The 24,341-nt window shown below is 41.4% G+C and overlaps 3 non-coding genes across 3 annotated transcripts; all 3 read right to left on the reverse strand.

Annotated features, from left to right (window-relative positions):
* Positions 1-11,899: 11,899 nt before the first annotated feature.
* trnar-ucu (transfer RNA arginine (anticodon UCU)) lies at positions 11,900-11,971 on the reverse strand. Its single transcript has one exon. It is a non-coding gene; the product is annotated as a tRNA-Arg (tRNA).
* Positions 11,972-18,185: 6,214 nt separating this feature from the next.
* On the reverse strand, positions 18,186-18,257 carry trnag-ucc (transfer RNA glycine (anticodon UCC)). The gene has a single exon. It is a non-coding gene; the product is annotated as a tRNA-Gly (tRNA).
* Positions 18,258-20,264: 2,007 nt separating this feature from the next.
* On the reverse strand, positions 20,265-20,336 carry trnav-uac (transfer RNA valine (anticodon UAC)). Its single transcript has one exon. It is a non-coding gene; the product is annotated as a tRNA-Val (tRNA).
* Positions 20,337-24,341: the final 4,005 nt, after the last annotated feature.

Genomic DNA, 24,341 nt, shown 5'->3' on the forward strand with positions numbered 1-24,341 from the left:
TTTCTGGTACTGCCTGTGAGTGTGAATACCATTCTGTATCCATCAGTCTCTCAAACTGAATGTGAGTGTGGATTAATTCATTTATCATCCGTCTCCACAACTGACAGTGAGAATGTGATTCATTCAGTATCTCTCTGTCTCTGGTATTGTTTGTGAATGTGTTGCTTATTCTGTGTTTTTCTGTGACTGGTAGAGTTTGTGATTGTGGCATTCATTCTGTACCTGTTAGGAAATATTATTGAATGGCATTGTGGACTCAGTGTTTTTTAGGCATTCCTACTCTATGTGAATCAGATTTGTACTGTGTCCATCTGTTTCACGACATGTAAGTGAGTGTGGGATGCATTATATAGTTGTCAGTATCTGGCTGTGACAGATAGATAGATAGATAGATAGATAGATAGATAGATAGATAGATAGATAGATAGATAGATAGACAGACAGACAGACAGACAGACAGGCAGACAGATAGATAGATAGATAGACAGACAGATAGACATTTGATCTACAAGGCAGTAAAGGGTTATTGGGACAGCCAGGAAAGTGAAGTTAAGCACAATCAGATCAGCCATGATCATATTAAATGGCAGAGTAGGGTGGAGAGGCCAAATGGCCTACTCTTGCTCATATTTGTTATGTTCTTAAGCTCTTCTCTTACTTGACATGATTGTGGACCACATTCTGTATCTTTAAATCCCTGGTGCTGTGTGTCAATGTCGGTTCATTCTGAATTCGATAGTCTCTAATACAGAATGTGTGTTTGCAATTCATTCCTTATGTATCTGCCTCTGGGGGATTGTGCAAGTGTGAGATTAATTCTGTATCAGCCAGCATCCGTACTGTGTATGCATGTTGGACCCATTCAGTATATGTAAGTTATGGGTACTGTGTCTGTATATGTGATTCATTCTCCATCCATTGAGCTCTGGTACCCTGTTTCAATGTCAGATTCAATTTGCATCTATGTGTCTCTGTGTTGTACGTGTCTGTGTGATCCTACTGTATCCTGTACTTAATATGTACCTCAAGCATTCTGTTGGCTACTGTTTCATATTTTTGTGTATCAATATTTGTCCCTTGTGTTTAATTTAAAATATGGATTAACTATTTCATAGCTGCCTGTTTTATTCAATTCTTGTACATGAGTTTTGAATTGGTATCCAATTCATAGCTCTGCCAAATTAATTGTGAGTGTTAATCTTTCAATCTGATACATGACCTGGTATGTACAGTCAAATTTCTCTGTATTGTAAAAAAAATAGAATGAATACTGTATGTTTCTGTCTGACCCATATTGAAATGTTTGGATTTGTTTGTAATGTGTAGCTCAGTTTATATTGTGGGGTACATAATAGGACTTATTTTCTAGCTTTCAATCAGGTAAATTTTGCCTGTTGTAGTTAAGATATCTTATTTGAAATGTAGTCAAATTGACACAGTGTATTTAAATCTGATAATGAGTGTGTTTTTAGACTGGGTTTGATGTATCTACCAGTCAGCTGCAGTGAAAGAGAAACAACTTCAATCTCTCCTGCTCTGCTTGACTGTTGGATTGAAAATGTGTCTCTTGATCTTGGGATCAGTGTGGGTCTGACTATTTATTTTGTTTGTTGCAGTGGAAATGATGAGCTGGCTGTGTCACTGTGCTTTGTGAGTGATACTGTATCTACCCACTGTGTGTTGGAACAAGCTGGCTGCTCTTTTCCTTGTGTCCAGGAGACAGGACTTTCATTCTGGTTCCTTCAAATGTTTGCCTGCAGGAAGAACAAGTAATTCTTATACTTGAAGAAAGGTCAGTGAGAAGAATCACAGAATCATTACAGTGCAGAAGGAGGCCATTTGGCCCATCGTGTTTGCACCGGTTCTCTGAAAGAGCAACTCTCTCAGTTCCATTCACCTGCCTTCTCTATATGACCCTGCAAATTCTTCCCTTTCATACAACTGTCTAATTCCCTTTTGAATACTTCAGTCAAACCTGCCTCCACCAAATTCTCAGGCAGTGCATTCCAGACCGTAACCACGCGCTGCATAAAAAAGATTTTCCTCATGTACCTTTTGCTACTCTTATCAAATACTTTAAATTTGTGCCCTCTCGTTCTCGATCCTCTCATGAGTGGGAATTGTTATTCTCTATCTACTCTACCCAGACCCCTCATGATTTTGAATACCTCTATCAGATCACCTCTCAGTCTTCTCTTTCCCAAGTCAAACAGTCCTAACTTCTCCAATCTATCTTCATAACTGAAATTCCTCATCCCTGGAACCATACTTGCAAAGTTTCTCTGTACTCTCTCTGATGCCCTCAGGACTTTCCTCATGTGAGGTGCCCAGAATTGGACATCATACTCCAGCTGAGGCTGAATTAGTGTCTTACGGAAGTTCAACATAACTTCCTTGCTCTTGTACTTTATTCCACTGTGAATGAAGCCTCGGATGCTGTATGTTTTATTAAATACACTCTGAACCTGTCCTGCCACTTTCAATGACTTATGCACATACACACCTCAGTCCCTTTGCTCCTGCACCCCCTTTAGAATTGTATCCTTTATTCTATACAATTCCTCCATGTTCTTACTACCAAAATGAATCACCTCAATTTCTTTACATTGAACTTCATCTGCCACCTGTCTGTCCATTCCACCAACTTGTCTATGTCCTTTTGAAGTTCTACACTATCCACCTCACATTTCACAATGCTTCCAAGTTTCGTATCATCTGCATACTTTGAAATTGTGCACCAAGGTCTAGGAGATTAACCTATATCAGGAAAAGCAAGGGTCCAAACACTGATCCCTGGGGGAACTCCATCACAACCTTCCTCCAGCCAAAAAACATCCATTAACCACTGCTCTTTCTTTCCTGTAATTCAGGCAGTTTCGTATCTCGTTGCGACCGACCATTTTATTGCACGAACTACAAGTTTGCTCACAAGTCTGTTGTGTGGCACTGTATCAAACGCCTTTTGAAAGTCCATGTACACCACATCAACAGCATTGCCCTCATCAACCCTCTTTGTTACATCCTCAAAAGACTTCAGCAATTTGCTTAAACATGATCTTCCCTGAAGAAATCCATGCTGCTTTTCCTTAATTAACTCACATTTAGAGTCATAGAGTTCTACAGCACATAACTAGGCCCTTCGGCCCATCATGTACATGCTGGCCATCAAGTACTTAAGTATTCTAATCCCATTTTCCAGCACTTGGCCAGTATCCCTGTATGCTATGGCAGTTCAAATGTTCATCCAAATACTTCTTGAATGTTGTGAGGGTTTCTGCCTCCACCATCTCTTCAGGCAGTGTGATCCAATTTCCAACCATCTTCTGGGTGATAATATTTTTCCTCAAAGCCCCTTAAACCTCCTGTTCCTCACCTTAAATCTATGTCCCCTGGCTATTGACATCTCTGCTCAAGGGGAAAGAAAATCTATCCTATCTATGCTCCTCATAATTTTGTTTCCCTCAATCAGGTCCCTCCTCAGCCTTCTCTGCTTTAATAGTCCCTGTGACTATTGATTTTGCCCATAATAATTTTTTCTCGATCTTTTCCCAACACTGAATTTAAACGAACAGGCCTGTAGTTGATGGGTTTATATTTACACCCTTTTTTGAACAAGCAATTCGGTAGTCCTTTAGCACCACCTCCGAGTCTACGGAAGAGTGAAAAATTATGGCCAGATCCTCTGTGATTTCCACCCTCACTTCCCTCAGTTTCCTTAGATGCATCTCATCTGGCTCTGGTGCTTTATCCACTTTAAGTACAGACAGACTATCTAACATTTCTTCTTTATCAATTTTAAAATCCTTTAATATCTGACTTACCTCCTCTTTCAACATTACCAAGGAAGAAGATGCAACCCAGCCAAAGACAGTTGCAAAGTATTCCTTTTATACCTCAGCTATGCCCTCTGCCTCCATGTGTAAATCCACGTTTTGGTCCCTAATCGGCCACACTCCTCCATTTACCACCTTTTTTACTATTTATATGCTTTTAGAAAACGTTGGGATTTCCTTTAATGCTCGCTGGCAATCTCATTTCATGTTCTCTCATTGCTTCTCCTATTTGTTTTTTCACTTCCCCTCTGGACCTTCTATATTCAGCCTGGTTCATACTAATATTTCCTACCTGGCATCTCTGAGAAGCACACTTTTTCTTCTTTATCTTAATCTCTACTTCTTTTGCCATCCAATGAGTTCTGGGTTTGTTTGTTTTAATTTTCCACTTCAAGGGAACATTCATCGACTGTGCCCGAACTATCTCTTCTTTGAAGGTAACCCAATGTACATCTACCAGTTTTACTGCCAGCATTTGACTCCAATTTATTCGCCCCAGCTCCATCCTTACCCCATTGAAGTTGACTTTCCCCCAGTTAATTATTCTTACCTTGGATTGCTCTTTGTCCTTTTCCATAGTCAACCTAAACCTTATGAGACAATGATCACTATCCCTTAAATGCACTCCTAATGATACTTGATCCACTTGGCCCACCTCATTCCTAAGAACTAGGTCCAGCAGTGCCTCCTTTCTCGTTGGACTAGCAACATACTGTTGTAGAAAATTTTCCTGAAAATACTCTCGGAACTCTTGCCCCTCACTGCCCTTGACACTACTATTATCCCAGTCTATGTTTGGATAATTAAACTCTCCCATTATAACTGCCCTACAATTTTTGCACCGTGCTGTAATTTCCTTGAAAATTTGTTTTTCTATGTCCTCCCCACTAGCTGGTGGCCTATAGACAACACCGAGCAATGTAACTGCAGCTTTTTTGTTCCTTAGTTCCAGCTAAATTGATTCTGTCCTCGACCCCTCTGGGACATCCTTTTTCTCCAGCACTGAAATACTCTCCTTAATCAAAACTGACATCCCTCCCCCTTTATTCCCTTTCATGTTTTCCCTGAACACCTTGTATCCAGGAATATTTAACACCCAGTCCTGTCCTTCTTTGAGCCAGGTCTCTGTTAGAGCCTATTTTTCATCTTATTTCCACATGACAATCTCCGCCTGTACCTCACCAGTCTTATTAACCACACTCCGTGTGTTAACATACATGTACCCTGATTCAGACTGTATTACTTTCTCCCTTATTCTGACCCCACCTGATAGCCTATTATTCCCTACTGTTGTGTTATCAGTCTCGCCCAGTGTTGTGTACATCTCGGTATCCCTCTCTAATACCTGCAGCTGGTTCCCACACCCCTGACAATGAACTGACATGATGCAAAAGTGATCAATGTAATCTTTTCAATAATAATCATTATGAACAATCGGAAAAGGAAAACCAGCAACTTAAACAGTGTCTATCTCCTGTTGCACTCTGTTTCTGCTTCCCACCTGTTTGCATGAGGCTGTGCAACAGTTTGTGACATTCAGAAACAACCCATGCCCCTCACCGCTCCATGAATCGGACTACCCGATGAAGCAGTGACGTCTCCCTTCCCCCCTGCTCACTCCATGTTCCGAGACCAGTTCCCGCTCCACAGTGCACATTGCAAACAGTCCCCGATTACAGCTGAGCTTCCCCAAAATTCAATGCTAATCTCTGAGCACATCCGCACAAGCTCCCAAACCTGGTGATGCTGCAGCAAGCAGATGCTGTTTGTTCACTGACCCCAGGAACCAGATGTTTCCTTTCGCCGCTGATCTAAACAATCTTCCGCTCACTCGCTGAATGGAGCTCACAGGCAGAGCTGTGGGAGGGGTGCGCATGCCGTCTTCGCCTCATGATGACGTCATAGTGGGCTGGGTTATATCGCGCATGTGCCGATCTCTGCAACAATTCAGCATCAAAACTCAATGGGAACTTTGGTCACTGAGCCGAAACGTTAACTCTGCTTCTCTTTCCACAGATGCTGCCAGACCTGCTGAGTGGCTCCAGCATTTCTTGTTTTTATTTCAGATTTCCAGCATCCGCAGTATTTTGCTTTTATTTAAGGGAACTTTGCCCATTTCACCCTCAACAATGTCTGAACAATGAAACTGAACATGGGGTCTGGGTGGAGGGAGGGTGGGGAGGGGTGGAGGGAATCTATAACCGAGAAAGCCGGGAGCTGATCCCATTTAGATGTTCAAATTTCCGTCTGTCCCTGCACGGTGTTTGTTATTATTGAGACCCTCCTCTCAAAACTATCCGACAGAAACATGGGAGGAAGGAGGCAGCTGGTGTGTTTGGTGGGACCTTATAGAATTAATTTCAGTCAGCAAAGGTTGGTCTAACCGGAGTGAAACCCGCGGTCAATGTGAGTAATACCGAATGGCGATCTTCATCGTTTCATTCTAAACAAGAGAGACACGGAGTTGCCGCGATTATACCGGACACACAAATACAGTGACAATAGAGCCTGTCCCAGAGTTTCAGCTCCCGGTTGTTAAATGTCCTCATGTACACAGTCTTTACTGTGATCCTCTGGGGTTAGTTGCCGATGCTCAGCCCTGTATTCCTTAAACAGTCGGAGCCAGGAGATTCTCACCCTCCCTTTTGAAAGATTTATGGACAGGAATTTTTCCAAACTTTGGCTGAGTCGATCATCACCTGCTGTTCAATCGTAGTATTATTCAAACAATTAATGAGACATTCTGTTCACTACTTGGGTCTTGAACTCGGTTTGAGCAGATCAACAAGTGAAAGGTTCAGCATTTTTCCAGATATAGCAGACAGAGCTGGATAGAGGGACTCAGGGTTAATCCTGCACACACAGGACGGTAGGAGTGACAGTCACACAGGGACGGGAACTGATCTGGATTCCGTTGCCTACTCACCCAACAAGGGCAGTTCGGGACTGACTAAACATCCAACTCACCATAATGCAGTACTGGAGAAAGACAGAGGCTTGTCCACTCCATCTTTCCTTACTGTATCTGGGACATTATGTGAGGGAAAGTGTTCCATTGCCTCTCACTCTCAGAGAGCAACTGACATGTGTTTAGACAGTCAGTGTTAGTCTTTCACTTACCATGAATAGGCGAATCTCCAAGAACCTGTAAATCCAATATCCTGAAGCAGCTGTTCTACTCAGAACTTGGTCATGGTAGGAGAACCCCAGGAGTAAAGTAGAAACACTTTAGAGATGTCCTCAAATGATCCCTCATTTGGCAAGACATTGTACTCTTCAGGGATATTTGTCAGGAACATGCAAAGGCGAACTCGAGGCAGCAAAGGCAGCGAAGGCAGCGAAGGCAGCTCCCACACCTCCGATGCAGTCATTTACCTGACCCTTCCAGCACCACCTGTCCCTGATGTGACAGTGTCTGCAGATCATGAATTGGACTTATCAGCCATTTCAGAACCCAAAAAACTGGAGTGGAAAAAAGTCATCCTTGATCTCGAGGGACTGTCTGAGATGGAAGAGAATAAATAGGCCAATATAATGATCAGCAATAATAATGAACTGGATAGGGAGGAGATCGAGAGCAGGGCGATAGAATAGGGAGGGGAAGTGGCCTGTGACGTTTAAATAATGTAACACATTGACAGAGATCCTGTTCTATTTGGGTAAAGACTTATTCAAGATAGAAAAATGTAAACTAGTCTCTCGCTGACATATTGGACCAGAGACAACCTCTCCATTATTTCCAATCTCAAAACAGGGCCAGATTAATAACAAATACTGTATTTCTCACTGAACCACTTTTACCTGTTGGACTCTATGCAGATTCGCAGGACAAGGCCATTCAGATATATTTTCAGTCACTAAGAGATTCATTCTGATGACATGAAGAAGAGGCTATCAGATGTTTAACTTTCATCCCTCAAACACTCGGACTCACTTTTATTTTTATACGAGATCCGTTTGGCCTGGTCAGGAGCCGCCCCCTCACCCCTTCCTCCGCTTTATTCCGACCATCTTCCAGTCTCAGTGTCACACACGTTACCATTAATTTGCTTTTGATCAATATATTTCAAAGTTTGTTTGCAGCGCCAATCATTGAAATAATGATGACAGTGATTTGTACAAAACATCCCATATCCACCCTATCACCATGATTCCAACCAGATAGAATAGCGAGAGTGCAGGTGGGAAGTGAAACAAGTTTATAAGAGACAGTATGAGAAAATATTAAAGGGTAAAAACAAAGGAAATCAAAAATCATTAATAAACAAACAAAAATTCAAATGACAGTGCAAAAAATTGTGCTTTGTTTATGGGTAAAGAAAGAAACGCTCATGTGATGGGAAAGGTAATGAAATGGTGTAATAATATAAAAGCAAAATACTGCAGATGCTGGAAATCTGAAATAAAAATAAGAAATGCTGGAACCACTCAGCAGGTCTGGCAGCATCTGTGGAAAGAGAAGCAGAGTTAATGTTTCGGGTCAGTACAAACTCAAGTTATGTGACCAAGTCAGAGAGTTTATTAGGCTTAACCAAGATGTACAAAGTTAATACTTAACAATGGTAATAGATATTCAGTAACACACAACACCCGTTCTTGTTTCTGTGCTTGCTGCCGCACGGACTTCTCTCCTTCTTCATCCCTTGCTGTGTTTTTTTGACTGTATTCAATCTTCTCCTTTTAAGTACCAACTATCTTCTGTTGACCCCTCTCTAAGTGTGCTGACGATGTCCTGTAACACCCTTTCTTTGATCCTTCTTGTGGTGCAAGGATGTTACCATATTAATTTTGAATTGTCACAAGTGTCCTAATTGGACCAGGTTGAGATCATTGTTTGACACTAGTTAGTTAATGGTTGAATCTACACACAGTACAGATGTTTCCCGACTCTTTCTATTTGAGCAAGGATCCTAAAGTTTACATTCTTGCTGATCCCAGACATTTTTTTCTTTAATTCTGCCTTTATCTCATCTCTCTCCATGCAAGGAGTGCTGGTGACTCTCCCATTGTTCTCAGAAAAAGGTTTAAACAAAGTATAGCCTTGAAAACACATTTCATAATAAAGCAAGCAACAGATCAAACAGACTTCAATATATTGATGTACAAAGCATATCATTAATCCTATTATTTTAGCTGTCCTTATTTGTCACAAACGTAAAATATGTCACGGTCCATCGCGCCCACATTGTGGATTCTCCTCCAGCTACATGACTTGCCTTTTTTTCTCCTATGGCTACGTGCATCTTCCACACTGACACATCTCTCAACATGACATTTTAACATAGTTCAGTGAAGATGACCGTCATGCTTCACAATCCAACATTAACATTGCAGTTCTTGCATAAATGTAAGCCATGAAAATGCTCTAAACGTTGCACAGCGGTGAGCAGTGCTCAGGTGATACAGAACATCTGGTGCGTTGGGCAGAGACAATCAGTTAATCTATCAAAGTCTCTTGATGTTATGCTGCTATCAAGACTACTTACAACACAACTATTCTTTTGTTATTGAAAAGCTTGGATAGATGGCTCTGGATTGTGTTATCGAAGTAAGTGGTTGTTCTCCTTACAGCAATGTGGATTGAGGGGAGATCTGATGCAGGTGTAGGTAAGTTAGACAGGGATAACCCGTTCCCATTAGTTGATGGTACAAGGACTAGGAGACACAGATTGATGCTTTTGGGAAAGAGAAGCAGCGAAATGTGAGGAAGCACTTTTTGCTTTACCTGCTACATTGCAACTGCAATGTCTGTCCACAAGTGTGGTGGAAGCAGAGACAATCAATGATTTCAATAGGAAATTGGAGAAACACTTGAAGGAAACAAACTTGCTCCAGGGTGACACCAATCAAGCGGGAGAATGAATCTGATTGGATGATAAGAATATTTTATCAATTTCAATTCTGTCAAAGCTTTGACATTTTTTTCGTTTGTAAAATACTGCAACATAAAGTAAACCTGCAATTTAAAGCTGCGATGGCCGGGAATCGAACCCAGTGTAACTGCTTGGAATGCAGTTATGCTCACCTCTATACCACCACCGCTTACTACGCTGTGTTGGTCCAGTGTTTTGATTAATAGAATGCTGTACAATGGATACAACTTGGACCTGAGCAACACGATTATGTTAACAGAAACACAATACTGTGAATGCTGGAAATCTGAAATAAAATCAGAAAGTGCTGCAAATATTCTGATCAATGGTCACTCACCTGAAACGTTAACTCTGCTTCTCTCTCCACAGATGCTGCCAGACCTGCTGAGTATTTCCAGCATTTCTTGTTTTTATTTCAGATTTCCAGCATCTGCAGTATTTTGCTTTTATTGCAGAGTTTGGCAGCGAACTGATCCTTTTTGCTTACTGGGCAGAACTATGCAGTGGAGTGACGCACAAAACTGTACGAAGAACAATGTTTTTAACGGGCCCACAATTTCGAAGTTTAAGGAGGGCAAAATACACAGCAATGTATGCATATGGTAAAGAGCTGTAAGTTTCAGCTAGATATTACCTGAACAGAGGTGAGACAGAGAATACCCAACCCGTCTCACCTTTAGATTCCTGACCAAGATATACCTACAAGGTACAAACTCAAGTTATGTGACCAAGTCAGAGAGTTAATTTGGCTTAACTAAGATGTGCAAAGTTAATACTTAACAATGGTAATAGATATTCAGTAACACACAACACCCGTTCTTGTTTCTGTGCTTGCTGCCGCACGGACTTCTCTCCTTCTTCATCCCTTGCTGTGTTTTTTTGACTATATTCAATCTTCTCCTTTTAAGTACCAACTATCTTCTGTTGACCCCTCTCTAAGTGTGCTGACGATGTCCTTTAACACTCTTTCTTTGATCCTTCTTGTGGTGCAAGGATGTTACCATATTAGTTTTGAATTGTTCCAAGTGTCCTAATTGGTCCAGGTTGACATCATTGTTTGACACTAGTTAGTTAATGGTTGAATCTACACACAGTACAGATGTTTCCCGACTCTTTCTATTTTAGCAAGGATCCTAAAGGTTACATTCTTGCTGATCCCAGACATTTTTTTCTTTAATTCTGCCTTTATCTCATCTCTCTCCATGCAAGGAGTGCTGGTGACTCTCCCATTGTTCTCACAAAAAGGTTTAAACAAAGTATAGCCTTGAAAACACATTTCATAATAAAGCAAGCAACAGATCAAACAGACTTCAATATATTGATGTACAAATCATATCATTAATCCTATTATTTTAGCTGTCCTTATTTGTCACAAACGTAAAATATGTTACGGTCCATCGCGCCCACATTGTGGATTCTCCTCCAGCTACATGACTTGCCTTTTTTTTTCCTATGGCTACGTGCATCTTCCACACTGACACATCTCTCAACATGACATTTTAACATAGTTCAGTGAAGTTGACCGTCATGCTTCACAGTCCAACATTAACATTGCAGTTCTTGCATAAATGTAAGCCATGAAAATGCTCTAAACCTTACACAGCGGTGAGCAGTGTTCAGGTGATACAGAAAATCTGGTGCGTTGGGCAGAGACAATCAGTTAATCTATCAAAGTCTCTTGAAGTTATGCTCCTATCTATACTACTTACAACACAACTATTCTTTTGTTATTGAAAAGCTTGGATAGATGGCTCTGGATTGTGTTATCTAAGTAAGTGCTTGTTCTCCTTACAGCAATGTGGATTGAGGGGAGATCTGATGTAGGTGTAGGTAAGTTAGACAAGGATAACCCGTTCCCATTAGTTGATGGTACAAGGACTAGGAGACACAGATTGATGGTTTTGGGAAAGAGATGCAGGGAAATTTGAGGAAGCACTTTTTGCTTTACCTGCTACATTGCAACTGCAATGTCTGTCCACAAGTGTGGTGGAAGCAGAGACAATCAATGATTTCAATAGGAAATTGGAGAAGCACTTGAAGGAAACAAACTTGCTCCAGGGTGACGCCAATCAAGCGGGAGAATGAATCTGATTGGATGGTAAGAATATTTTATCAATTTCAATTCTGTCAAAGCTTTGACATTTTTTCCGTTTGTAAAATACTGCAACATAACGTAAACCTGCAATTTAAGGTAGCGATGGCCGGGAATCGAACCCAGGTCAACTGTTTAGAAGGCAGCTATGCTCACCACTATACCACCATCGCTGACTGTAGTGCGTTGGTCCAGCGTTTTGATTAATAGAATGCTGTACAATGGTTTCAACTTGTACCTGAGCAATGCGATGATGTTCACAGAAACACAATACTGTGAATGCTGGAAATCTGAAATAAAATCAGAAAGTGCTGCAAATATTCTGATCAATGGTCACTCACCTGAAACTCTAACTCTGCTTCTCTCTCCACAGATGCTGCCAGACCTGCTGAGTATTTCCAGCATTTCTTGTTTTTATTTCAGATTTCCAGCATCTGCAGTATTTTGCTTTTATTTTAGAGTTTAGTAGCGAACTGATCCTTTTTGCTGACTGGGCAGAACTATGCAGTGGAGTGACGCAGAAAACTGTACGAAGAACAATGTTTTTAACGGGCCCACAATTTCGAAGTTTAAGGAGGACAAAATACACAGCAATGTATGCATATAGTAAAGAGCTGTAAGTTTCAGGTAGATGTTACCTGAACAGAGGTGAAACAGAGAATACCCAACCCGTCTCACCTTTAGATTCCTGACCAAGATAGACCGACAAGGTACAAACTCAAGTTATGTGACCAAGTCAGAGAGTTTATTTGGCTTAACTAAGATGTGCAATGTTAATACTTAACAATGGTAATATATATTCAGTAACACACAACACCCGTTCTTGTTTCTGTGCTTGCTGACGCACGGACTTCTCTCCTTCTTCATCCCTTGCTGTGTTTTTTTGACTATATTCTATCTTCTCCTTTTAAGTACCAACTATATTCTATTGACCCCTCTCTAAGTGTGCTGACGATGTCCTGTAACACCCTTTCTTTTATCCTTCTTGTGGTGCAAGGATGTTACCATATTAGTTTTGAATTGTTCCAAGTGTCCTAATTGGTCCAGGTTGACATCATTGTTTGACACTAGTTAGTTAATGGTTGAATCTACACACAGTACAGATGTTTCCCGACTGTTTCTATTTTAGCAAGGATCCTAAAGGTTACATTCTTGCTGATCCCAGACATTTTTGTCTTTAATTCTGCCTTTATCTCATCTCTCTCGATGCAAGGAGTGCTGGTGACTCTCCCATTGTTCTCACAAAAAGGTTTAAACAAAGTATAGCCTTGAAAACACATTTCATAATAAAGCAAGCAACAGATCAAACAGTCCTCAATATATTGATGTACAAAGCATATCATTAATCCTATTATTTTAGCTGTCCTTATTTGTCACAAACGTAAAATATGTCACGGTCCATCGCGCCCACATTGTGGATTCTCCTCCAGCTACATGACTTGCCTTTTTTTTCCTATGGCTACGTGCATCTTCCACACTGACACATCTCTCAACATGACATTTTAACATAGTTCAGTGAAGATGACCGTCATGCTTCACAATCCAACATTAACATTGCAGTTCTTGCATAAATGTAAGCCATGAAAATGCTCTAAACGTTACACAGCGGTGAGCAGTGCTCAGGTGATACAGAACATCTGGTGCGTTGGGCAGAGACAATCAGTTAATCTATCAAAGTCTCTTGATGTTATGCTGCTATCGAGACTACTTACAACACAACTATTCTTTTGTTATTGAAAAGCTTGGATAGATGGCTCTGGATTGTGTTATCGAAGTAAGTGGTTGTTCTCCTTACAGCAATGTGGATTGAGGGGAGATCTGATGCAGGTGTAGGTAAGTTAGACAGGGATAACCCATTCCCATTAGTTGATGGTACAAGGACTAGGAGACACAGATTGATGGTTTTGGGAAAGAGAAGCAGCGAAATGTGAGGAAGCACTTTTTGCTTTACCTGCTACATTGCAACTGCAATGTCTGTCCACAAGTGTGGTGGAAGCAGAGACAATCAATGATTTCAATAGGAAATTTAAGAAACACTTGAAGGAAACAAACTTGCTCCAGGGTGACGCCAATCAAGCGGGAGAATGAATCTGATTGGATGATAAGAATATTTTATCAATTTCAATTCTGTCAAAGCTTTGACATTTTTTTCGTTTGTAAAATACTGCAACATAAAGTAAACCTGCAATTTACGGCTGCGACGGCCGGGAATCGAACCCAGTACAATTGCTTGGAATGCAGCTACGCTCACCACTATACCACCACCGCTTACTACGCTGTGTTGGGCCAGTGTTTTGATTAATAGAATGCTGTACAATGGATACAACTTGTACCTGAGCAATACGATTATGTTCACAGAAACACAATACTGTGAATGCTGGAAATCTGAAATAAAATCAGAAAGTGCTGCAAATATTCTGATCAATGGTCACTCACCTGAAACGTTAACTCTGCTTCTCTCTCCACAGATGCTGCCAGACCTGCTGAGTATTTCCAGCATTTCTTGTTTTTATTTCAGATTTCCAGCATCTGCAGTATTTTGCTTTTATTGTAGAGTTTGGCAGCGAACTGATCCTTTTTGCTTACTGGGCAGAACTATGCAGTGGAGTGACGCAGAAAACTGTACGAAGAACAATGTTTTTAACGGGCCCACAATTTCGAAGTTTAAGGAGGGCAAAATACACAGCAATGTATGCATATAGTAAAGAGCTGTAAGTTTCAGCTGGATATTACCTGAACAGAGGTGAGACAGAGAATACCCAACCCATCTCACCTTTAGATTCCTGACCAAGATATACCTACAAGGTACAAACTCAAGTTATGTGACCAAGTCAGAGAGTTTATTTGGCTTAACTAAGATGTGCAAAGTTAATACTTAACAATTGTAATAGATATTCAGTAACACACAACACCCGTTCTTGTTTCTGTGCTTGATGCCGCACGGACGTCTCCCCTTCTTCATCCCTTGCTGTGTTTTTTTGACTATATTGAATCTTCTCCTTTTAAGTACCAACGATCTTCTGTTGACCCCTCTCTAAGTGTGCTGACGATGTCCTGCAACACCCTTTCTTTTATCCTTCTTGTGGTGCAAGGATGTTACCATATTAGTTTTGAATTGTTCCAAGTGTCCTAATTGGTCCAGGTTGACATCATTGCTTGGCACTAGTTAGTTAATGGTTGAATCTACACACAGTACAGATGTTTCCCGACTCTTTCCATTTTAGCAAGGATCCTAAAGGTTACATTCTTGCTGATCCCAGACATTTTTTTCTTTAATTCTGCCTTTATCTTATCTCTCTCCATGCAAGGAGTGCTGGTGACTCTCCCATTGTTCTCACAAAAAGGTTTAAACAAAGTATAACCTTGAAAACACATTTCATAATAAAGCAAGCAACAGATCAAACAGACTTCAATATATTGATGTACAAAGCATATCATTAATCCTATTATTTTAGCTGTCCTTATTTGTCACAAACGTAAAATATGTCACGGTCCATCGCGCCCACATTGTGGATTCTCCTCCAGCTAAATGACTTGCCTTTTTCTTTCTATGGCTACGTGCATCTTCCACACTGACACATCTCTCAACATGACATTTTAACATAGTTCAGTGAAGATGACCGTCGTGCTTCACAATCCAACATTAACATTGCAGTTCTTGCATAAATGTAAGCCATGAAAATACTCTAAACTTTACACAGCGGTGAGCAGTGTTCAGTTGGTACAGAAAATCTGGTGCGTTGGGCAGAGACAATCAGTTAATCTATCAAAGTCTCTTGATGTTATGCTCCTTTCGAGACTACTTACAACACAACTATTCTTTTGTTATTGAAAAACTTGGATAGATGGCTCTGGATTGTGTTATCTAAGTAAGTGGTTGTTCTCCTTACAGCAATGTGGATTGAGGGGAGATCTGATGCAGGTGTAGGTAAGTTAGACAGGGATAACCCGTTCCCATTAGTTGATGGTACAAGGACTAGGAGATACAGATTGATGGTTTTGGGAAAGAGATGCAGCGAAATGTGAGGAAGCACTTTTTGCTTTACCTGCTACATTGCAACTGCAATGTATGTCCACAAGTGTGGTGGAAGCAGAGACAATCAATGATTTCAATAGGAAATTGGAGAAACACTTGAAGGAAACAAACTTGCTCCAGGGTGACGCCAATCAAGCGGGAGAATGAATCTGATTGGATGATAAGAATATTTTATCAATTTCAATTCTGTCAAAGCTTTGACATTTTTTTCGTTTGCAAAATACTGCAACATAAAGTAAACCTGCAATTTAAGGTTGCGATGGACGGGAATCAATCCCAGGTTAACTGCTTGAAAGGCAGCTATATTCACCACTATACCACCATCGCTAACTGTACTGCGCTGGTCCAGCGTTTTGATTAATAGAATGCTGTACAATGGTTTCAACTTGTACCTGAGCAATACGATTATGTTAACAGAAACACAATACTGTGAATGCTGGAAATCTGAAATAAAATCAGAAAGTGCTGCAAATATTCTGATCAATGGTCACTCACCTGAAACGTTAACTCTGCTTCTGACTCCACAGATGCTGCCTGACCTGCTGAGTATTTCCAGCATTTCTTGTTTTTATTTCAGATTTCCAGCATCTGCAGTTATTTGCTTTTATATTGGAGTTTAGTAGCGAACTGATCCTTTTTGCTTACTGGGCAGAACTATGCAGTGGAGTGACGCAGAAAACTGTACGCAGAACAATGTTTTTAACGGGCCCACAATTTCGAAGTTTAAGGAGGACAAAATACACAGCAATGTATGCATATAGTAAAGAGCTGTAAGTTTCAGGTAGATATTACCTGAACAGAGGTGAGACAGAGAATACCCAACCCGTCTCACCTTTAGATTCCTGACCAAGATAGACCGACAAGGTACAAACTCAAGTTATGTGACCAAGTCAGAGAGTTTATTAGGCTTAACTAAGATGTACAAAGTTAATACTTAACAATGGTAATAGATATTCAGTAACACACAACACCCGTTCTTCTTTCTGTGCTTGCTGCCGCACGGACTTCTCTCCTTCTTCATCCCTTGCTGTGCTTTTTCGACTGTATTCTATCTTCTCCTTTTAAGTACCAACGATCTTCTGTTGACCCCTCTCTAAGTGAGCTGACGATGTCCTGTAACACCCTTTCTTTTATCCTTCTTGTGGTGCAAGGATGTTACCATATTAGTTTTGAATTGTTCCAAGTGTCCTAATTGGTCCAGGTTGACATCATTGTTTGACACTAGTTAGTTAATGGTTGAATCTACACACATTACAGATGTTTCCCGACTCTTTCTATTTTAGCAAGGATCCTAAAGGTTACATTCTTGCTGATCCCAGACATTTTTTTCTTTAATTCTGCCTTTATCTCATCTCTCTCCATGCAAGGAGTGCTGGTGACTCTCCCATTGTTCTCACAAAAAGGTTTAAACAAAGTATAGCCTTGAAAACACATTTCATAATAAAGCAAGCAACAGATCAAACAGACTTCAATACATTGATGTACAAAGCATATCATTAATCCTATTATTGTAGCTGTCCTTATTTGTCAAAAACGTAAAATATGTCACGGTCCATCGCGCCCACATTGTGGATTCTACTCCAGCTACATGACTTGCCTTTTTTTTTCCTATGGCTACGTGCATCTTCCACACTGACACATCTCTCAACATGACATTTTAACATAGTTCAGTGAAGATGACCGTCATGCTTCACAATCCAACATTAACATTGCAGTTCTTGCATAAATGTAAGCCATGAAAATGCTCTAAGCTTTACACAGCGGTGAGCAGTGTTCAGGTGATACAGAAAATCTGCTGCGTTGGGCAGAGACAATCAGTTAATCTATCAAAGTCTCTTGAAGTTATGCTCCTATCGAGACTACTTACAACACAACTATTCTTTTGTTATTGAAAAGCTTGGATAGATGGCTCTGGATTGTGTTATCTAAGTAAGTGGTTGTTCTCCTTACAGCAATGCGGATTGAGGGGAGATCTGATGCAGGTGTAGGTAAGTTAGACAAGGATAACCCGTTCCCATTAGTTGATGGTACAAGGACTAGGAGACACAGATTGATGGTTTTGGGAAAGAGATGCAGCGAAATTTGAGGAAGCACTTTTTGCTTTACCTGCTACATTGCAACTGCAATGTTTGTCCACAAGTGTGGTGGAAGCAGAGACAATCAATGATTTCAATAGGAAATTGGAGAAACACTTGAAGGAAACAAACTTGCTCCAGGGTGACGCCAATCAAGCGGGAGAATGAATCTGATTGGATGATAAGAATATTTTATCAATTTCAATTCTGTCAAAGCTTTGACATTTTTTTCGTTTGTAAAATACTGCAACATAAAGTAAACCTGCAATTTAAGGTTGCGATGGCCGGGAATCGAACCCAGGTCAACTGATTGGAAGGCAGCTATGCTCACCACCACACCACCATCGCTTACTGTGCTACAGTGGTCCAGCGTTTTGATTAATAGAATGCTGTACAATGGTTTCAACCTCTTCCTGAGCAAGACGATTATGTTCACAGAAACACAATACTGTGAATGCTGGAAATCTGAAATAAAATCAGAAAGTGCTGCAAATGTTCTGATCAATGGTCACTCACCTGAAACGTTAACTCTGCTTCTCTCTCCACAGATGCTGCCAGACCTGCTGAGTATTTCCAGCATTTCTTGTTTTTATTTCAGATTTCCAGCATCTGCAGTATTTTGCTTTTATTTTAGAGTTTAGTAGCGAACTGATCCCTTTTGGCTTACTGGGCAGAACTATGCGGTGGAGTGACGCAGAAAACTGGACTAAGAACAATGTTTTTAACGGGCCCACAATTTCGAAGTTTAAGGAGGACAAAATACACAGCAATGTATGCAAATAGTAAAGAGCTGTAAGTTTCAGCTAGATATTACCTGAACAGAGGTGAGACAGAGAATACCCAACCCGTCTCACCTTTAGATTCCTGACCAAGATAGACCTACAAGGTACAAACTCAAGTTATGTGACCAAGTCAGAGAGTTTATTAGGCTTAACTAAGATGTACAAAGTTAATACTTAACAATGGTAATAGATATTCAGTAACACACAACACCCGTTCTTGTTTCTGTGCTTGCTGCCGCACGGACTTCTCTCCTTCTTCATCCCTTGCTATGTTTTTTTGACTATATTCTATCTTCTCCTTTTAAGTACCAACGATCTTCTGTTGACCCCTCTCTAAGTGTGCTGACGATGTCCTGTAACACCCTTTCTTTTATCCTTCTTGTGGTGCAAGGATGTTACCATATTAGTTTTGAATTGTTCCAAGTGTCCTAATTGGTCCAGGTTGACATCATTGTTTGACACTAGTTAGTTAATGGTTGAATCTACACACATTACAGATGTTTCCCGACTCTTTCTATTTTAGCAAGGATCCTAAAGGTTACATTCTTGCTGATCCCAGACATTTTTTTCTTTAATTCTGCCTTTATCTCATCTCTCTCCATTCAAGGAGTGCTGGTGAGACTCCCATCGTTCTCTCAAAAAGGTTTAAACAATGTATAGCCTTGAAAACACATTTCATAATAAAGCAAGCAACAGATCAAACAGACTTCAATATATTGATGTACAAAGCATATCATTAATCCTATTATTTTAGCTGTCCTTATTTGTCACAAACGTTAAATATGTCACGGTCCATCGCGCCCACATTGTGGATTCTCCTCCAGCTACATGACTTGCCTTTTTGTTTCCTATGGCTACGTGCATCTTCCACTCTGACACATCTCTCAACATGACATTTTAACATAGTTCAGTGAAGATGACCGTCATGCTTCACAATCCAACATTAACATTGCAGTTCTTGCATAAATGTAAACTTTACACAGCGGTGAGCAGTGTTCAGGTGATACAGAAAATCTGGTGCGTTGGGCAGAGACAATCAGTTAATCTATCAAAGTCTCTTGAAGTTATTCTCCGATCTATACTACTTACAACACAACTATTCTTTTGTTATTGAAAAGCTTGGATAGATGGCTCTGGATTGTGTTATCAAAGTAAGTGGTTCTTCTCCTTACAGCAATGTGGATTGAGGGGAGATCTGATGCAGGTGCAGGTAAGTTAGACAAGGATAACCAGTTCCCATTAGTTGATGGTACAAGGACTAGGAGACACAGATTGATGGTTTTGGGAAAGAGATGCAGCGAAATTTGAGGAAGCACTTTTTGCTTTTCCTGCTACATTGCAACTGCAATGTCTGTCCACAAGTGTGGTGGAAGCAGAGACAATCAATGATTTCAATAGGAAATTGGAGAAACACTTGAAGGAAACAAACTTGCTCCAGGGTGACGCCAATCAAGCGGGAGAATGAATCTGATTGGATGAAAAGAATACTTTATCAATTTCAATTCTGTCAAAGCTTTGACATTTTTTTCGTTTGTAACATACTGCAACAGAAAGTAAACTTGCAATTTCAGGTTGCGATGGCCGGGAATCGAACCGAGGTCAACTGCGTGTAAGGCAGTTATGCTTACCACTACACCACCACCGCTTACGGGGATAGGTTTGTCCAGCCTTTTAATTAATAGAATGCTGTACAATGATTTCAACTTGTACCTGAGCAACGAAAAGCAAAATACTGCGGATGCTGGAAATTGAAACAAAAACAAGAAATGCTGGAATCACTCAGCAGGTCTGGCAGCATCTGTGGAAAGAGAAGCAGAGTTAACGTTTCGGGTCAGTGACCCTTCTTTGGAACTGCCAAATATTAGAAATGTCACAGATTATAACCAAGTGAGGTGGGGTGGGGCAAGAGATAACAAAGGAGAAGGTGCAGATTCGACCAGGCCACATAGCTGACCAAAAGGTCACGGAGCAAAGGCAAACAACATGTTAATGGTGTGTTGAAAGACAAAGCATTAGTACAGATTAGGTGTGAATACACTGAATATTGAACAGCAGCAAGTGCAAACCTAAAAAAAAACCTGAAAAAAACAGTGGGTAAGCAAACTGAACAAACTAAGATAAAATGAAATAAATGCAAAAAAAGATTGTAAAAAATGTAAAAAAAGAATGTTAAAAAAAGTAAGAAAAAATAACTAAAAATGAAAGTAAAATGGGGCGCTGTCATGCTCTGAAATTATTGAACACAATGTTCAGTCCGGCAGGCTGTAGTGTGCCTAATCGGTAGATGAGATGCTGTTCCTCGAGCTTGCGTTGATGTTCACTGGAACACTGTAGCAATCCCAGGACAGAGATGTGAGCATGAGAGCAGGGGGGAGTGTTGAAATGGCAAGCAACCGGAAGCTCAGGGTCCCGCTTGCGGACTGAGCGGAGATGTTCCGCAAAGCGGTCACCCAGTCTGCGCTTGGTCTCCCCAATGTAGAGGAGACCACACTGTGAGCAGCGAATACAGTATACTACATTGAAAGAAGTACAAGTAAATCGCTTCTTCACCTGAAAGGAGTGTTTGGGGCCTGGGATAGTGAGGAGAGAGGAGGTAAATGGGCAGGTATTACACCTCCTGCGATTGCAAGGGAAGGTGCCCTGGGACGGGGACGAGGTGGTGGGGGTAATGGAGGAGTGGACCAGTGTGTCGCGGAGGGAACGATCCCTTCGAATTGCTGACAGGGGAACGGAGGGGAAGATGCGACTGGTAGTGTCATCACGCTGGAGGTGGCGAAAATGGCGGAGGATGATCCTTTGGATATGGAGGCTGGTGGGATGAAAAGTGAGGACAAGGGGAACCCTGTCACGGTTCTGGGAGGGAGGGGAAGGGGTGAGGGTAGAGGTGCGGGGAATGGGTTGGACACGGTTGAGGGCCCTGTCAACCAAAGTTGGGGGAAACCCTCGGTTGAGGAAAAAGGAGGTCATATCAGAAGCACCGTCATGGAAGGTAGCATCATCAGAGCAGATGCGTCGGAGACGGAGAAACTGGGAGAATGGAATGTAGTCCTTCCAGGAGGTAGGGTGTGAAGAAGTGTAGTCGAGGTAGCTGTGGGAGTCGGTGGGCTTATAATGGATATTGGTGGACAACCTATCCCCAGAGATGGAGACAGAGAAGTCGAGGAAGGGAAGGGAAGTGTCAGAGATGGACCATGTAAAGGTGAGAGAAGGGTGGAAATTGGAAGCAAAGTTGATAAAGTTTTCTAGTTCGGGGCGGGAGCAGGAAACGGCACCGATACAGTCATCAATGTACCGGAAAAAGAGTTGGGGGAGGGGGCCTGAGTAGGACTGGAACAAAGAACGATCGACATATCCCACAAAAAGGCAGGCATAACTCGGACCCATGCGGGTACCCATAGCGACACCTTTTACTTGAAGGAAGTGCGTGGAGTTGAAGGAGAAGTTGTTCAATGTGAGAACAAGTTCAGCCAGGCGGAGGAGGGTGGTGGTGGATGGGGACTGGTTGGACCTCTGTTCCAGGAAGAAGCGGAGAGCCCTCAAACCATCTTGGTGGTGGATGGAGGTGTAGAGCGATTGGACGTCCATAGTGAAGAGGAGGCGGTTGGGACCAGGAAACTGGAAATTGTCAAAATGACAGAGGGCGTCAGAAGATTCACGGATGTAGGTGGGAAGAGACTGGACCAGCGGAGAAAAGATAGAGTCTCGATAGGAAGAAATAAGTTCAGTGGGGCAGGAGTAGGCTGACACAATGGGTCTGCCGGGACAGTCCCGTTTGTGGATTTTGGGAAGGAGGTAGAAGCGGGCTGTCCGGGGTTGTGGGACTATGAGGTTGGAAGCCGTAGAGGGAAGCTCTCCAGAGGAGATGAGGTCAGTGACAGTCCTTTGGACGGTGGCTTGATGTTGGACGGTGGCTCTAAAACAATGCTTTGCTTGAAAGCTTTCCTCTCATCGTGGAGAGGAACTTCAGTGCTGAGAAGAGACCTGTCCAGACTTCATTCCCCCGGCGTCAGCGTCAAACGCTCAAAGTCATGCGCAGGACAACAAAAGACAGCAGCAAAAAAACCTCAAAAGACTGCCCCCTACTGTGCCCATCATTGTTCTGCTGTTTGGCAAAGCAACCATCCTGAGGGATCTTTTCGTGCGATGCCATTCGTTCTGATATTCCTGTCGGTTATACTTTGCATTAGATTAAAAAGAAATCTGCAACATTCCAAAACTGACAATAATTTTGCTGCAAAGTGCCTGTTATAATCAACATACACGGGTATGTTGCTCAAGATTTTCTTGTTTTAAACCATAAGGATACCAAAAGAATTAGGGGGGAAACAGTTTAAAATAGTGTTTCGTTCTTTTTTGCAATCGAGAAAGTTTGTTCTAAAATTTACTTGAAGTAACTTATCTGAGAATCTTTGGCTCCGTCCCCTTGGAGACAAGAAATGAAATTAATCCCGCTGCAGCTTGGAAATTATTCCATTTTAAGTTTCTAAATTGACATATAATTGGACAAATTAAGCCATTGGGCTCAGGGACAGAGCCAGAGTGTCATTAATCCAAATAATCATTTGTGCTTTTAATCAGGTGAAGGTAGGTTCCAAAGCCACAAGAGAACTGAGGCCACCGTAAGAGATCCAGCAGCTTTAAGAATTTAAGAGCAATAACTGCAGACAACAGATGTCACAGCATTTTTATCAATGAGACGAAACGCCTGAGCAGGAGAGAAAGTTCCAAGCACTTCTGTCTTTAATGTAAAGAAAAACATGCAATGCCATCAAGTCAGGGCACAAAAAAGTAGAATCGATAAACGGCGGAGCGGGCTGGATGGGCCATATGGTCCACTTCTGCTCCTATTTCTTATGTTCTTGTGTTCTCGTTTTTACTACTACATGTTAACAGATAGAATATTAATGGCACATTTCATACAATAGCAGAGACTAATGGTTGAAAATTGATGGCCAGACTCTCTAACAGCACTTTGTGGACATGTATAGATTCAATTTCACAGTGACCTAAAGCACCAGAGACTTTGAGCTAAAACATTCATCTAATTCTCACACAGTACTTGAGACTGATAGTTACACACTCATATACAGCACAAGAGACTGGCAGAGATTAAAATTACTGCCACAATAACACATAGGAATACAGACTGCAAAATGTAAACAATATTCCCATCTTGACACAGATTAACACAGAGAGACATAGAATAGATAAATAACCAGGCACTGACTGACACTTTCTGAATCTCTCCATCTCTCTCTCTCTCACACACACACACGCAACCTCAATGAGTATCAGCTTTCGACTGTGACTGTTATTAAACAACAGAAAATGTGATACGCACTGACAGTTTATCAGCTGGAAATCAGCAGGGAACTGGGATTTGTTTTAGGTACTTTAACTATATATAACAGATAGGAACATGCGAGGGGTTGGATGCGGGTGGGGATAGCAGATCAGCTGCAGAAAAAAATCTAACTGCACACACACACACACACACACACACACACACACACACACACACACACACACACACACACACACACACACACACACACACACACACACACACACCATAACATAAATAAATACACTACCACCCCAAAGCAGGAAACTCCAAGGCAGGTAGCCTAACTTCTGTTATAGGGAAAAT

Source organism: Heterodontus francisci, chromosome 21, assembly GCF_036365525.1.
Source record: "Heterodontus francisci isolate sHetFra1 chromosome 21, sHetFra1.hap1, whole genome shotgun sequence".
Lineage (NCBI taxonomy): Eukaryota > Metazoa > Chordata > Chondrichthyes > Heterodontiformes > Heterodontidae > Heterodontus > Heterodontus francisci.